Raw genomic sequence first — 17,387 nt, forward strand, 5'->3', positions numbered from 1 at the left:
CAGTGGGCTGGGTGGGGGATGACTAGCAAGGGTTTCCCTCTGCTTTGACAAATTAACGAAGGAATTCTGTTTAGGTGATTCTACATCGTGCATATTTAAAAAACTAACATAATGATAATAAAATTGCTAAGAATCTATTTAAAAGGTTGTGTTTCTTTCCCTATCATCATTCTTACTCTTGGGGGGTAAAAGCCAGATGAAATGAAATACTGAATTATGAATGAGTTCCCTCAATCTTTTTATCTTTCAAATCCAACTTAGGTTAAGCAGCCAACTCCTGGCTCTACCTGGCAAGGGCAAAGATAAGGCTCCCTGAGGTTCCTAGGGTAGAAAGAAGTTGGATATATCCCCTCACCAAAAATATGGAGAATGGGGAAGAGTTAATTGTACACAAAGAAATTCATTTGTCACTAGGACAAAGAGATGTATAAGGACAGTCCCGACTTTCCCCACAGCCTTCCCTCCTCCCCTCAACACCACAGACAGAGAGACAGATACATACATACACACACACACACACGCACGTTCACTATGCTACATCCTACATGTGCTCCATTAAGACTTCTTGGAAATGCAAGTATCACTTTATGGCGGAAGAGACTACACAAATATAATGCTCTGAGAATAATCAAGGAAATAACTTCTTTAACAACAGAATCCACTAATTTAGTTAGCTGAGAATAAATTTCTATCCTGGCAGAACAATACTGATTAGCCCAGCTTAAAAATCAAACATTTTACAGAGATAGAAATAGATCCCTGACAACTCCTGACTCACAACGTTCTAGGTCAAAGCCATCTTCTCATTGTTTTTTTTTAATATTATTAATTATATATTTATTTTACTTTAGAGAAGGGGAAAGAGAGCAAGCAGTGAGAGGGCAGAGGGAAAGGGAAAGAATCCCCAAGCAGACTCCTCTCTGAGTGGGAAGTCCAACGTGGGGTTGAGCTGAGCTAAAACCAAGAGTCAGATGCTTAACCGACTGAGCCACCCAGGTATTATTCATTGTTTTAATACAGAACTCTAGAGGGTCTTATTTGAATAATTTGTGAATACCTTACACTAGTATTTAAGTTAGAAAATTCCTCATGCTTTAAAAATCATAATAATACATGTCTGCTTTAAAAAAAAAAAAAAAAAAAGCCAAGAGTCTAAAGTAAAAAAGGAAAGTCACCCATTTCTCCCCTGACCCAATTCTATTTTCAAAAATCTATCAACAATTCGATGTATCTTTTTCTCATTTCCTCTTATGAGTATAGGGTAGAGCTGAGCTCTCCAATACTGTACCCACTATCCACATGTGGCTATTAATAACTTGAAATGTGGCTAGTCCAAATGGAGATATGCTCTAAGTATAAATCACACACCAGATTTCAGAGACAACACAAAAAATATATCAATAATTTTTCATATTGACCACATTCTGAAATAAATATTTTGGATAGATCATTAAAATTAACTTCACCTTTTCTTTTTATCTTTTTTATGTGGCTATCAGAAAATGCTACATTACATATGTAGCCACACTTATGGCTAACAATGTATTTCTACTGGTCAGAACTGGTACAAAAGCTAACAATGCAGATGTTAGAGTCAGACTTGCCTTACTGAATACAACCCCCAACTATATCTTCTACCAACCGTGTAAGGTTGGGCAAATTTCCTAACCTCTCTGTATCCATTTCTGAGTTGTTCTGAGAATCAAATGAAATTACTCACATAAAGCACTTCGCATACAGCCTGGCACATAGTAAGCACTCAGTAAATATCTGGGAGCAACAAAATAACAAAAACCATAACCTAATTCTTTTAAAAATTACTGCACAGCACCTGTCTCTTTGAGCTCTATATACTGTGCAAGTTAAGTATTCTCTGAAAAACAATGTACACCAACTACCTGAATCTTCTCCCTCTCTTGCATACAAATACATGGATCTTAAACATGTTTAATATAGATTCTAAACACTCAGATCTAAAAATATATGAAAGCAGTGTGGTATGGTAAAAGACTGGAAAGAAAAAGAACTTTAAAGAATGAAAATGTGTCCTATGTCCAGTTTACCAACTACATACTCTAGGAAGAGGACATAACCTTTCACTCTTGATATCCTCATCTGTACAACTGGGATAGTAGCAATCCTGCAGAACTGTTAAGATTAAAAGGAATAACAAATTAGAAGTAATCTACTGTAGCACCTAACATATACCAGGTGCTTAATAATCACATCCCTTTGTCTGGAAATCAAAATAAACTGCCAACAGTTCAGACACATGCTAACAGCATTAACATTCACCTGCTTGCTTGGTGACAACTGCCAACCCTGGTCATGCTCTGAAGAGGCAGTTTAAACACATCCTAATTCCATAGTCCTGTAGATTCCCTACATTTTAGCCCTTGTATGAACTGGAGTTAAAACCTGTACTGCTGTGGGACGCCTGGGTGGCTCAGTTGGTTAAGCGGCTGCCTTCGGCTCAGGTCATGATCCCAGCGTCCTGGGATGGAATCCCACATCAGGCTCCTTGCTCAGCGGGGAGCCTGCTTCTCCCTCTGCCTGCCACTCTGTCTGCCTGTGCTCACTCTCTCTGACAAATAAATAAATAAAATTTAAAAAAAAAAAAAAAAAAAGCCTGTACTGCTGTATAACAGCACAGGTAAATACTCCAGAAAAGATAAATACTTCAAGGAAAAAAAAAAAATAATCTAACTCTAGGGCCTCTGTTTTTATCCATCCTTATAAAGAAGGGTAGAAGATTGCTTCCAGATTACTGCCTTTTTATGCTAACTAAGAAAAAACACTGCACAACGGCTTTGCCTCAGGTCTCTTACAAAGACGCATTAAATGTCAATTTAGAGCTAGGAAAGGGCATCTCTTCTGATATATACCAGATGCATATGAAATTAGACAACCTATAATTTTTTTCTCTTTGCCTCAGCTGCCACAATGCTCAGCGGTAAAATTTCCTCTCAATGTCAGTATGTTATTCGGCACGGGTTGTGTATTTACTGTGTACCTAGGCTCCCGACCACCCAGGCACCCTATTCCCTTTAATTCTCTTTCTTCATTAATGGCTTTCATCACTTTCCTGTTGTTTTAATGTATTTGTCTTTTATTGTAAGACCATTAAAATTCCTTTTAGAAGTCAGCAAAACAAAATAATAAACAGAACTGAAGTTCACACAGAGAGTTCAAAATAAATCCACACGCAGAAAATAATGAACAAGCAACTGGAGAAGAGAACTCAGGAAGGAACAGGACACTAAATCCCGTACGTTCACCATTACCACCAATATCACGCAAACCCATGTGTGCACACACATACCAATTTAGCTGAAGATCATCAAATGTATTTGAAGCTTTGTTTTCTATAAACATAAATGATCATATCCTTTATAATTAACATTTCTATAAACCTGAACCTCCTGTATGTTTCTAAATTGGGAACAAAACTGTCCCATAGCTCAGAAAGCAGAACTCTTGTTTTCTAGCCTATAAGCTCATATCTGGAAGCACCTGTCTATAAATATCTTAACAGTAGGTGCAGGAAGTGCTGCCTGTCCTTCAGGTAACACACAAACGCGTTGGCTTCTTGTTGAAATACCACTTCAAAACTTCTAATGTCAGCTTTGAAAAGCCAAGGATGCAGTGAACTCAACAGCCTCGTCATATTCAAAGCTTTAAACACCTAACAAAAGGAAGTCACACTGCTTCTAAAAATTGATAAAAATAAGTCACATTGACTCACTAAACTCTAGGGAAAAAATAATTTTCCTAACAAAACATGTTATCAGAAGTTACTGCATGTATGAGTTTCAAAAGCATTTTCTTATCATAAGATGGTTGCTGTTTTCCCTATTCTATATTGAATCTTTGTCAAACAGTCTAATGTCAGGAGAACTTCCTGAATAGGAGATGTAAAAAAAAAAAAAAAAGGCTATCGTTAAGTCCTATCCCTTCTTCACGAAGTCTCTCAAATTTGCTTTTCTCTTCAGCTGATAGTTTTCTGAAATCTAGTCCTTATTTCCTCCATGAAATACTACAAAAATCTTCTACTTGTTCTTTTTGCCCCAAACCTCTTCCCACTCAAATCCATTCAGTGTATTGACATGTAGTTCCTAAAGAATCAACTCTGTTAACAAAGTGACATAATCCTGCACATCAGCCCTGAAGTGAATAAAATGCAAATTTCTGACTTAACAAAATTATAAACTATCAATGCCAATACACAATAGGGCTGAATCTCACAGGCATTATGCTGAAAGGAGGAAGGCACAAAAGAATACAGAACATATGATTACATTTATATGAAGTTCAAGAACATGCAAACATGGAGGCACCTGGATGGCTCAGTGTCTGACTCTTGATTTCGGCTCAGGTCATGATCTCAGGGTTATGAGATTGAGCCTTGTGTCGGGCTCCATGCCCCTCTCCCTCTGCACCCCCCCTTCCTCTCCCTATTTAAAAAAAAAAAAAAAAAGAATATGCAAACATAATCAATGATGATGGAAGTCAGAATAGTGATTACCCTGAGTGGGAAACAAAGAAGAGTGACACAAATTTTCTATACTTTGATCTACATGCTGCTTATATAAGTGTATACAAGTGTACAAATGCGTCCATATTTCTTTTTTTTTTTTTAAGATTTTATTTATTTATTCATGAGAGAGAGAGAGGCAGAGGGAGAGGGAGAAACAGGTTCCCCGCTGAGTAGGGAGCCCGACGCAGGACTCGATCCCAGCACCTTGGGATCACAACCCAAGCCAAAGGCACACACCGAACCATCTGAGCCACCCAGGCACCTGCATCCATATTTCAAAAAAAAAGAAAAATAAACTAGAAGAAAACAGTTGTGAATATTTACCTGATCACGGGGAAGATAAGAACTAAGTATAAAAGTAATAAAAGAAATCAAACGAAAAGATTGATAAAAATATTTTCAACATGGACAACACATATAATTAATATACTCACATGTATCTGTACTGCGTAAAGAACTCTAAAACAAAGGTCAACAAATTAAAGCTTATGTCCTTTGGGGAGGGTATGTGCTATGGTGAGTGCTGTCAAGTGCGTAAACCTGGCGATTCACAGACCTGTAGCCCTGGGGCTAATAATACATTATATGTTAATAAAAAATTAAAAATTAAAAAAATAAAAATAAAAAATAAAGCTTATGTCCTTTTTTAAAGAAATTGTTTTGTTTTGTTTTAAAGATTTTATTTATTTATTTGAGAGAGAGAGAGAGAGTGCATGAGAGGGGAGAAATTCAGAGGGAGAAGCAGACTCCCCATGGAGCTGGGAGCCCGATGAAGAACTCCATCCCGGGATTCCGGGATCATGACCTGAGCCGAAGGCAGTCGCTTAACCCACTGAGCCACCCAGGCACCCTGATTTTTACATTTTTAAAGTAAAATGTAAAATTCAGAGGAAAAACATGCAAGAGAGCAAAATATCTATTTGGGCCACTAAAGTTTTCCAACTAAAACTAAAACTAAAGTTTTCCAACGCTTGCTCTAAAAAATAACACAAGAAACAAATAAATGCCTTTACTTACGAAGGCAAAACAAAACTATCAGAATGTGGGTAGGAACAAGATTTCTCAATGTATACCCAATGCGTCAATTTTCTTTTGGAATCATATAAGCATTTTATCTATTCCAATGTAAAACCTATCTAAAATTACTCAAAAAATAAAAATTTTAAAATATCAATATCCCATGGAATGGAGGGGTAGAATTTGGGTGTATCTGTTAGAATTCTAAATGTATATACCCTTTGGCTTAGTAATTCCACTTCCAGGCATATCCCTTAAAGAAGTACCCACACATGTACCAAAGAGAAGCCTATAAAATAATGTCCCTTAGCAATATTCTCTGCAATAAAAAAATCAGAATTAACAAATGCCCATACATCATGCTAAGTGAATTGTAAGGCACACAAAGGAAGAAAAATACTGTATGATCTTGTTTTTATGTGGAATCTAAAAATGCTGAACTCAGAGAAACAGAGTAGACTGGATTTTCTAGGACTGGGGTGGGGGAAATGGAGAGTTGCTATTCAAAGGGCACAAACTTTGAGTTATAAGTAAGATCTACAGATCTAATGTACAGCATGGTGACTAGAATTAACAACACTATACTATGGAAGTGGCTAAAAGAGTACATCTTGGGTGTTCTCACCACAAAAAAAAAAAAAAGATAATTATGTGAGGTGACAGATGTGTTAATTAATCTTCTTGTAGTAATCATTTCAAAATATATAAGTGTATCAAATCATCATATTGTATACCTTAAACTCATACAATGTTGTATGTCAACCGCATCTCAACGAAGCTGGGACAACAAATAAATGCCCACAAATAGGAAGTACTTCAATGAACTCTAGTATTTCCATACTGTGGACAATGACACAGCAATGAAACATGAAATAGGCCAGCCACAGAAGACAAATACTGTATGATTCTACTTATATGAGGTACCTAGAGTAGTCAGATTCAGAGGTAGAAAATAGAAAGGTAGCTGCTAGGGACTGGGGAAGGAAGGAAGTGGAAGTTATTTAATGGGTATGGAGCTTCAGCTCTGGATGATGGAAAAAGTTGTGGAGATGGATGGTGATGACGGTCGCACAACACGTCAATGTACTATATGCCACTGACCGGAACACTTAAAGATGGTTAAAACATAAATTTTATTTTATATATATGTTACCATAAAAAATTTTTTTAATGAAAAAAATGTGTTGTCATTTAAAATGTATATTCACCAAATAAAACACACCAATGTAGCAACATTAAAAATAATTCTATACGCAGTGACATAGAATGATCTGTGAACTCCAAAATAAGTTAAGGGTAGTATTACAATCCCCATTTTGCATGAGAAAATGAAGTTCAAATACACTGTGTTACTTTTCCACAATTATATAGCTAGAGAGTGGGCTGATATTCACTTTCAGGTTTGTGATTCCAAACCCACACTCTTTCCACTTCAAATACCAGACTGAAATGCAGAAAAAATAGTTGCATTATGCTAACATGGTTCTGATTTGTTTCCCTTCCATTATTATCTTTACTATAATTTAACCAGTAACTAATTTTTAAGGTACCATTTTGAAAAGCACATCCTAAACATCATATACTTGCATTTCTGCTCCAAAGTAAATGAAGGCTTAGGTTTTATTTGTTCTAAATTTTAAATTTTAAAAAAGCACCTTCAGAGGTTCATTCAGTTGGTAGAGCATACAACTCTTGATCTCAAGGTGGTGAGTTCAAGCCCCACATTGGGCACAGAGCTTTCTTGTAAACAAATAAACAGATAAATAGATACAATTTTTTGAACTAAAAAATTAAAAAGCTCCTTCAGCTTATATTAATAACCTGTTAAGGAAATGTAGATGAGTTTCAAAAAAATTTTTAATAAATGGTATTTAGCTTTTTACAACAGATGTTCATAATAAAATTTCCCATAAAAGTGGTATACACTAAGTATAATGGATACCTATTTGATTTTCAAAAGCAGTTAATCCATTAAATAACTTTTTTTTTTTTTTTTTTTTTTTTAACTAGAACATTTGGGTGCCTGGGTGGCTCAGTTGGTTAAGCCTTCGGCTCAGGTCATGATCCCTGGGTCCTGGGATCAAGTCCCATGTCGGGTTCCCTGCTCAGCAGGGAGTCCACTTCTCCCTCAGACCTTCCCCCTCTCACGCCCTCCCTCTCTCACTCTCTCTCTCTCTCTCTCTCTCAAATAAATAAATAATAAATAAATAAATAAAATCTTTTAAAAAATTAAAGAAACCAGAAAGTTTATGTGTGACTAATCACTGGAATCCTGAAGATGAAGTAGATGTTGCAAGAGCCACCCTGTTGGGCTTAGGTGTTGTTCCTTCATGGAATCCATGCCTAAATCTGCTGTATCCAATTTTTAGGTGCCTCATTTGACTGGTCCCAGTGGCATTTCATCTTTTAACTTTGGCACTCATTATACTTTCTCTTACACTTGGCAGGATAGCCACATTTGCCACAGGTGGACTTCTGAAGGTGGTAGGTCTTCAAGCCACAGCAGTGGCACAACGTGTGACTCTTATTTAGATGCTTTCCAAACAATGATGTCCCCTTTGTCATCTTGTCTCCACAGCAAAGCTGAAAGAGCTCCATTAAATAACTTTTAGAATGTTAATGTTTTTTAGAATGTTAGTATTTCTTCAAACACCAAAAACTGTTATTTTTCTTTCTCAATGGTAAAGTCCAGTAAGAAAAACCAAAAGTTAAAAAAAAAATTTTAAAAGACTATTCACAGAGGAAAGAATTTCTGTTCTACAGTTAAAATTACATCATCAGCAAAGGAAACAATCATAGTTATTCAGAGCAGTTTATCCAAAATGGATGCCAATTATGTCAAAAATAGGGAGAAATTCCCACTTTTTTAAAAATTTAAATTCAATTTAGTTAACATATAGTGTACTATCAGTTTCAGGGGTAGAATTTAGTGATTCATCAGTTGCATGTAACACCCAGTGCTCATTACATCAAGTGCTCTCCTTAATGCCCATCCCCCAGTTATCCCACCCCCTCCCCCTCTCCCCTCCAGCAACCCTGTTTATTTCCTAGAGTTAAGAGTATCTTATGCTTGGCTCCCTCTCTGCTTTTATCTTATTTTATTTTTTTCTTCCTTTTCCCTTTTTGTTTCTTAAACTCCACATATGAGTGAAATCACATGGTATTTGTCGTTCTCTGATTGACTTATTTTGCTTAGCAAGATACCCTCCAGTTCTATCCATGTCATTGCAAATGGCAAGATTTCATTCTTTTTGATGGCTGAGTAATATTCCATTGTGTATGTGTATGTATAGGTATGTGTGTGTGTATATATAAACACCACATCTTCTTTATCCATTCATCTGTCAATGGACATCTGGGCTCTTTCCATAGTTGGCTATTGTGGACATTGCTGCTATCAACACTGTGGTACGTGTGCCCCTTCGAATCACTGTGTTTGCATCCTTTGGATAAATACCTAGTAGTGCAATTGCTGGATCACAGGGTAGTTCTATTTTTTTTTTTTAAATTTTATTTATTTGAGAGAGAGAAAGTGAGAGACAGAGCATGAGTGGAGGGGGAGGGGCAGAGGGAGAAGCAGACCCTCCCACCAAATAGGGAGCCAGATGTGGGTCTCTATCTCAAGACTGTGGGATCACAATCTGAGCCAAAGGCAGATGCTTAACTGACTGAGCTACTCAGGTGCCCCAGGGCAGTTCTATTTTTAACTTTTTGAGGAACCTCCATACTGTTTTCCGGAGTGGCTGCACCAGCTTGCATTCCCACCAATAGTGTAGGAGGTTCCCCTTCTTCCGCATCCTGGCCAACATCTGTCATTTCCCAAGTTGTTTATTTTAGCCATTCTGACCCCTGAGGTAGTATGTCATTGTGGTTTTGATTTGTATTTCCCTGATGCCAAGTGATGCTGAACATTTTTTCATGTGTCTGTTGGTCATTTGTAGGGCCAAATGTTTATTTTAAAACAAATAACCAAGTTGTTTATTTTAGCCATTCTGACCCGTGAGGTAGTATGTCACTGTGGTTTTGATTTGTATTTCCCTGATGCCAAGTGATGCTGAACATTTTTTTCATGTGTCTGTTGGTCATTTGTACGGCCACGTATTCTTTGGAAAACCGTCTGTTGATGTCTTCTACCCATTTCTTGACTGGATTATTTGTTTTGGGGTGTTAAAGTTTGATAAATTCTTTATAGATCTTGGAGACTAGCCCTTTACCTGACAAGACATTTGCAAGTATCTTCTTGCATTCCATAGGTTGCCTTTTAGTTTTGTTGACTATTTCCTTTGCTGTGCAAAGCTTTTTATCTTGATGAAGTCCCAACAATTCATTTTTGCTTTTGTTTCCCTTGCCTTTGGAGATGTGTCTGGCAAGAAGTTGATGCAGCCAAGGTCACAGAGGTTGCTGCCTGTGTTCTCCTCTAGGATTTTGATGGATTCCTATCTCACATTTAGGTCTTTCATCCATTTTGAGTCTATTTTTGTGTATGGTATAAGAGACTGGTCCATTTTCATTCTTCTACATGTGGCTGCTCAATTTTTCCAATACCACATGTTGAAGAGACTATCCTTTTTCTATTGGATATTCTTTCCTGGTTTGTCAAAGATTAGATGACCACAAGTTGAGAGTCCATTTCTGGGTTCTCTAGTCTGAAAATTCCCACTTTTTAAAATCACATAAACCATTAAAATATGTTCTATGTGACTCAAAAAATCTGAAAAACAGTCAGCTAAAGAATAACACAACTTATCAACTATACATCAGGAAGGAAAGAAGGAAGGAAAGGAAAGGAGGTAGACAGGCAGACACACACACACGCACACACACACAAAGCTGATCCAAGAAAAAATTTCTGCACAATTTGAAACATTCAAGATACTTTGGGGGTGGGAAACAATTAAGTAGGAGAATGATTATCTAGCACATAACCAACATTCAAAAACAGTTTGACACTCAGACCAAAGAAGAGAACATATATCTCAAAAAAATTACTATCCAACTACCTGTAGATTTTTAAGTGCTGCCAGCCGCATCATTTCAGGCAGACCTGAATTCAAATAACAGCTCTGCTGCTCATCAGTTAGGTAAATTATGGCCTAATTTCCTAGTCTCTTTAAGCCTCCATTTTCTCATCTTTAAAACAGGCATATTCCCTCCCCTACAGGATTGCTATGAACAAAGAACACATCACATTAGTCACTCAGCCAGTTGTTACATGTGAGCGCCACACAACCTCCAAAAAGCAGCTACCATCTAAAAGATTAATGAAAGCTGCTACAGATACTGCCAGGACCTTGGCTACTGACCACTTGTCTATTTATTTCCTTCATAAATCAAAGTGAAAATACCAGAAGAATGTGTGAGAGTAAACCTGAATGTGTTCTCTCTCCTTTCTGAAATATGTTTTGTTACCTTTGTTACTAAAAGCGTTAAGAGTCTGCAACATGTATACCTAGAATCCAAGCCACATAAATCTGTTTCTCTAAATAAAGTCATCCCATACCCTTTAGTAATTTTATAAAATAATATCCCACTGCCTTTTTATTATATAATTTGGGTATCATTAGAAAAATGCTTGACCTGGGGCACCTGGGTGGCTCAGTCATTTAACTGTCTGTCTGCCTTCAGCTCGGGTCACGATCCTGGGGTCCAGTGATTGAGGCCCATGTCAGGCTCCCTGCTCAGCAGGGAGTCTGCTTCTCCCTCTCCTTCTCTGTCCCTCCCCCATCCCCGCTTTTGCATGTGCGCTCTCACTCTCTCAAATAAATAAATAAAATCTTTTAAAAAAAGAAAAAGAAAAACTGCTTGATCTAGAACTGACAAATTTTGATGCAACTACTCTGGAATTTACATAAGTGTTCCTCAAAGTGGGTCCACAGATGAAGTTTCAAGAGCTTACAGACAAATAAAAATGTTTGTGATTTAAAAAAAAAAAAGGCTTATTTGCATTGATAATTCTCAACATAGATTAACAGACCAGTCCAACACAGAGCAAGAACTTTGTAATTAGAACTGAGTTTAAAATCTGATTTCTTGTAGTACTACACAGCCATCAAAAAAAAGAAGTCTTTCCATTTGCAACAACATGGATGGAACTAGAGGGTATTTAAGTCAATCAGAGAAAGATAACTATCATATGATCTCACTGATATGTAGAATTTAAGAAACAAAACAAAGGGGGCGCCTGGGTGGCTCAGTGAGTTAAAACCTCTGCCTTTGGCTCAGGTCATGATCCCAGGGTCCTAGGATCGAGCCCCACATCTGGCTCTCTGCTCAGCAGGGAGCCTGCTTCCTCCTCTCTCTCAGCCTGCCTCTCTGCCTACTTGTGATCTGTCAAATGAATAAATAAAATCTTTAAAAAAAAAGAAACAAAACAAAGGATGTAGTGGAAGAGAGGAAAAAATAAAACAAGATGAAATCAGAGAGGGAGACAAACCGTAAGAGACTCTTAATTTTAAGAAACAAACAAAGGATTGCTGGTAGGGAAGGAGGTGGGGGGATGGGGTAACTGGGTGATGAACATTAAGGAGGGCACGGATATAATGAGCACTGGATATTATATAAGACTGATGAATCATTGATCTCAACCTCTGAAACTGTTAATACATTATGTGTTAATTTACTGAATTTAAATTTTAAAAAGGGAAAAAAATTCCATTATAAAATTAAAAAAAATAAAATCTGATTTCTAACCATTACTAGCCACATAATCTTGGGCAAGTACTATAGTTCCTCTACTCTTTGGATTCCTCATTTCAAAATGAGGATAATAATAGTACCTATTCTTAAAGAGGTGTTAAGAGGAATAAATGAGTTAATATTTGTATAGAGCTTAGAGTACTGTATCTTTGTTAAAATAAAAATAGACTTTAGGTTTAGTTAGCATTTCTCAAATTGTGATCCACAACAAAATCTCAGAGATATTTTATCTTTACTTTATATTTATTTATATTTATTCTTTTTTCCCCTAATTTCAATTATAACCCTTTATCCTTTCATGAAAGGATATCAAATATAAAATACATAAGAACATAGGAGGTATAGGCGCCTGGGTGGCTCAGTGGGTTAAGCCGCTGCCTTCGGCTCAGGTCATGATCTCAGGGTCCTGGGATCGAGTCCCACATTGGGCTCTCTGCTCAGCAGGGAGCCTGCTTCCCTCTGTCTCTGTCTCTCTTTCTCTGCCTGCCTCTCTGCCTACTTGTGATCTCTGTCAAATAAATAAATAAAATCTTAAAAAAAAAAATAGGAGGTAAAGTTTCTGTGTTGAAGGTAATTAAATTAGCCTCTGATATTCATTTCTCACATAGAGGTTTATCTTCTGTGATGTCATAAAAATAATTAAATTGCACTAAAAATTGCAAGTATTTTTGTATGGAATTAGTTCAACTGAAATCCAATCTTTGTGGCATTCTTTGTGTCAGTACTGAATGCTCATTCAAGCAACACAAGCACAGAAAATTAAAAAAAGAAAGCCTTTAAAGTTAACGATTAGTTTGTTTTGTTCAATTACCTGAAGAATAGGCCATGCAAAGAGGTAGAAAACCTAAAAACATATATGAATTTTTTTAGAGTATGCTTAACTCAACATATATCTAACATCCTAGAAATTCCAGCACAATAAATAGCACATTATTTTCAGGCATAAAATAAGTGCTAGGTATTTTGGAAGCACAATTTTGCTTACTGAAATTAGGAACTTCAAGCACTTACCAATTCCACTTCCATGTAAACCTTATACTCAAGAAAGGACTGACAATGCCACAAGGACAGCCTACCAACCTGGGCTCGCCTTCCCCCACCTACAACCCATTACACTCATTCCCTAAGCTGCTGAAACTGTATCTGTCAGAAATTTTTTTCCAACCTGCAATAAAAGGTTCAAAATGGATATTATGTCTTAGATACATTCGACTACTTTGGAGAAGAAGTAATTGAAAAGACAATAAAAGGACTTTCATAAAGTAACCTAGTTAAAATTTGCCTAAATTTGTCAACAAATTTTTACAACAGATATTCTCTCTTAAAGTCTACTATAAAATCCTCTAAATGATTCATCTCACTTTAACAATAAGTTAAAATGTCACTTATTAAAAAATTTACTTATATTAATGTGTCATCATAATGTGTTATGTTTTGGTTCCCTCAACTGGTAATTTATTCATTAAATTTATAAAAGCCTTCTTATCTCACATTTAATCCTCCTCCCTCCATCTCAGGTTTTCAGGGAAAACCAACTCTTCAAGTTAACCTTAATTCTATTAGAAGCTCTGTTTCAAAAAGTTTTGTTTCAGTCGGCATGTATTAATAACACTTTCCAAGTTAAGAGTTTGATTTTTCAGGTTTTTTTGGGGGGGGGGGGTTGCATCATAAAAGTACTTGGTCATAAACTTAGCCCAAGCAGAATTTATATTACGGTTAACAAACAAAAGAACATGCATTCTCCCCTTTCAGTAGAGCTTACAGATGATTTTACAGGCCACTATTTTTAAGTATTAATACAAGTTTTTAAAGACCCAGTATCTTGTTTAATAAACACAGGTAAAGCAAATTGAGAAAGGTACATTCTAAATGCAAGAGACAAGAACTCTTACGGCAGTAAATCCATCAAAATCCTTTACTGACTTTCTACTTGATAGAGTCATCATACTTCTGCATTTCCTTCAGTAATACAAATGAGTAGAAACAACATATTCTATCTAGACAGGTACTTACAAAAGCATGCAAACACTGTAATCTAATCTGAGTCCCCCAACTCCTACTCCATGGAGCTCTGGCACAGGCTCTTTCAAGAGTAAAAGCTCCTTTACAAGGCAATATTACTGAGCCATCAAAAAGAACGAAATCTTGCCTTTTGCAACACCACAGACGGAGCTAGAGAATATAACACTAAGTGAAATAAGTCAGAGAAAGACAAACACAATATGATTTCACTCATATGCGGGATTTAAGAAATAAATGAACAAAGGAAAAACAAAAGAGACAAACTAAGATCCTCTTAACAATAGAACAAACTGATGGTTACCAGAGGGGAGGTGAGTGGGGAGGATGGATGAAATAGGTGATGGGGATTAAGGAGGACACTTGCTTGCCTGTTTGCTTTTAAGATTTTATTTATTTACTGGACACAGAGAGAGAAAGAGATCACAAGTAGGCAGAGAGAAAGGCAGAGAGAGAGGAAGAAGCAGGCTCTCCACTGAGCAGAGAGCCCGATGCAGGGCTCAATCCCAGGACCCTGAGACCATGACCTGAGCCGAAGGCAGACACTTAACCAACTGAGCCCCTCAAGCGCCCCTAAGGACACTTGTGATGAGCAGTGGAGGATGTGTGGAATTGCTGAATCACTATATGCTACCTTTTGCCTCAGTAACCCACGTTTACTGAAAGATTAAAAACTTGTTTATCTAGCTGAACCCACAGCTAACAGCATTTAGTAACTCTAAAAACACACTTTAAAAGGTAAGTGTAACTCCAAATCTACGTACATGTGAACAAGATAATCTTTCATTTTGTCTAGTATCTCTCATTACCTTATTAAGGTGCTTTGGCAACAAGAAAAGCCCTGAAAATAAATTTTTAAAGAGAACTCTAGAGGCACCTGGGTGGCTCAATTGGTTAAGCCGAGGCTTTCCGCTCAGGTCATGACCTCAGGGTCCTGGGATCTGGCTCCACACCCTACACACCCAGGCTCCCTGCTCAACGGGGAGCCTACTTCTCCCTCTGCTCCTTACCCTACTCATGCTCTCTGTCTCTCTCTCAAATAAACAAAATCTTTCCAAAAAAAAAAAGAATTTAAAGACAACTCTAGGGTCACCTGGGTGGCTCAGAGGGTTAAGCCTCTGCCTTCGGCTCAGGTCATGATCCTAGGATTGAGCCCCTGGTTGGGCTCTCCGCTCAGCAGGGAGCCTGCTTCCCCCTCTCTCTGCCTGCCTCTCTGCCTACTTGTGATTTCCCTCTGTCAAATAAATAAATAAAATCTTAAAAAAAAAAAAAGAAACCAGGGAAACCAGGGTTTATTTTTTAAGATTTTATTTATTTGACAGACAGAGACCACAAGTAAGCAGAGAGGCAGGCAGAGAGAGAGGAACGGAAGCAGGCTCCCCGCCGAGCAGAGAGCCCAACTCAGGGGTTGATTCCCTGAACCGAAGGCAGAGGCTTTAACCCACAGAGCCACCCAGGTGCCCCGAGGGTATCTAGCTAGTTTAAATGGATTTTTCTCCTTTCTTTACAATAGCTTTAGCCTGAATGAAATACAATAAAGTATGTATACTCCTAACCAAATTCATTCTTCCCCCTAAGGGTTAGAAAAACATATCAGATGAATATTGTACAACAGGTAACAAACCAAAGACTTGATTACATTTACTAATGGTTTCAGGCCATCATCAGGATCTTACCATCACCCTGAACTGCTCCACCTCTGAAAATGTTAAGTCAAATACCCCTTACTAATCACACACCCCCTTTTGACCAGCACATCTGTTCTTGAACCTCCTCATGTAATTGCATCCATGACCCTTCCATTTTTCAGTCCTCTGCTATGTTCCTTCCTACCCTACATTAAGCTCTATTCTACCCATCTGTTCAATCCTTCTCACACCATAACTTCAATTCTCTCACCCCCATCCTCCTGTCACACCTGCCCGATCAATCCTACTTACTTATAGACATCTCTTATCTGGATATCCAAAGTACACAAATTCAAAAAACTGCCCCAAAGTGGGGCACCTGTGTGGCTCAGTCTGTTCAGCATCCAACTCTTGATTTCAGCTCAGGTCATAATCTCAGGGTTGTGAGTTCAAGCCCCTCATCAGACTCTACGCTGACTGTAGAGCCTGTTTGGAATTCTCTCCACCTCTCCCTCTGCCCCTCCCCCTGCTCTGTCACATGCTCTCTCTCTCAAAAAACAAAACAAAACAAAACTGTCCCAAACTGACCTCATTAACTCTCTCCCAAGACTTGCTGGTCCTTCTACATTCAACATGTCAGTAAATGGCATCAAGAGTCATTCAGGTGGCCCAGCTCAGAAACCCAGGAGGCACACTTGATTCCACTTCTCTTTGAAACTTTCATTAGTCACCAGAACCAGTAAAAAATGAAACTTTCAGGAAAACAAAAGGCTCTCACCAGTGCACGGGCTTTAAGTAGCACTACTCTACATAAGGGAATTCCACCCCACCTCACCCCAACCCAACCATAACCCTATTCACCTGCACCACAAACCCTTCCAGAAGCTGTCTCCATTCCTCCACCCAATATGAATCTACCTAAATCAGTCCTTCTCAAACTATGTGTGGTTGACCTTTGTTAAATACAATAAAAATAGGAACACCTGGTTGGCTCAGTCAGTTAAGCATCTGCCTTCAGCTCAGGTCATGATCCCAGGATCCTGGGATCAAACCCCACATCTGGCTCTCCTGAAAGCCTGCTTCTCCCTCTCTGCCCTTCCCCACCACTCCCCACCACACCACTCACCCACCACACACCGCTCTCTCTCTGTGTCAAATAAATAAATAAATCTTTAGAAAAAAATACAACAAAAATGAATTCCTTAAAAAACATACAAAAATACTAGCACAATTTATTAGATTCAAATGACAAAAAAATTCCTCAAACAGCTATAAAATTTTCTAAATGTTCATTTATAATTGCTATAGTTATCTAGCCATGGACCAGAAACAAACAAAACACTGAATCAGAACATAACTGGCATATACTCCTAACTTGCATTTCCTTCATTTGCACTGATTTGTTCACTACAATACCGTGCAGAGCAGTCTTGACCTAAACTTTAACCTAAACCAAACCTGAACCTTTCTGTCAAAGAATTACTATGCTA

General features: G+C 37.7%; 1 protein-coding gene and 1 pseudogene across 1 annotated transcript in view; both read right to left on the minus strand.

Annotated features, from left to right (window-relative positions):
• The window catches only part of OLA1 (Obg like ATPase 1), a 178,640-nt gene that overhangs the window by 136,778 nt on the left and 24,475 nt on the right, over positions 1–17,387 (minus strand). The window lies entirely within an intron of this gene.
• On the minus strand, positions 7,816–8,155 carry LOC116880874 (annotated as a pseudogene).

This window comes from Lontra canadensis, unplaced genomic scaffold, assembly GCF_010015895.1.
Source record: "Lontra canadensis isolate GAN:19392208 unplaced genomic scaffold, GSC_riverotter_1.0 scaffold69, whole genome shotgun sequence".
Taxonomy (NCBI): domain Eukaryota; kingdom Metazoa; phylum Chordata; class Mammalia; order Carnivora; family Mustelidae; genus Lontra; species Lontra canadensis.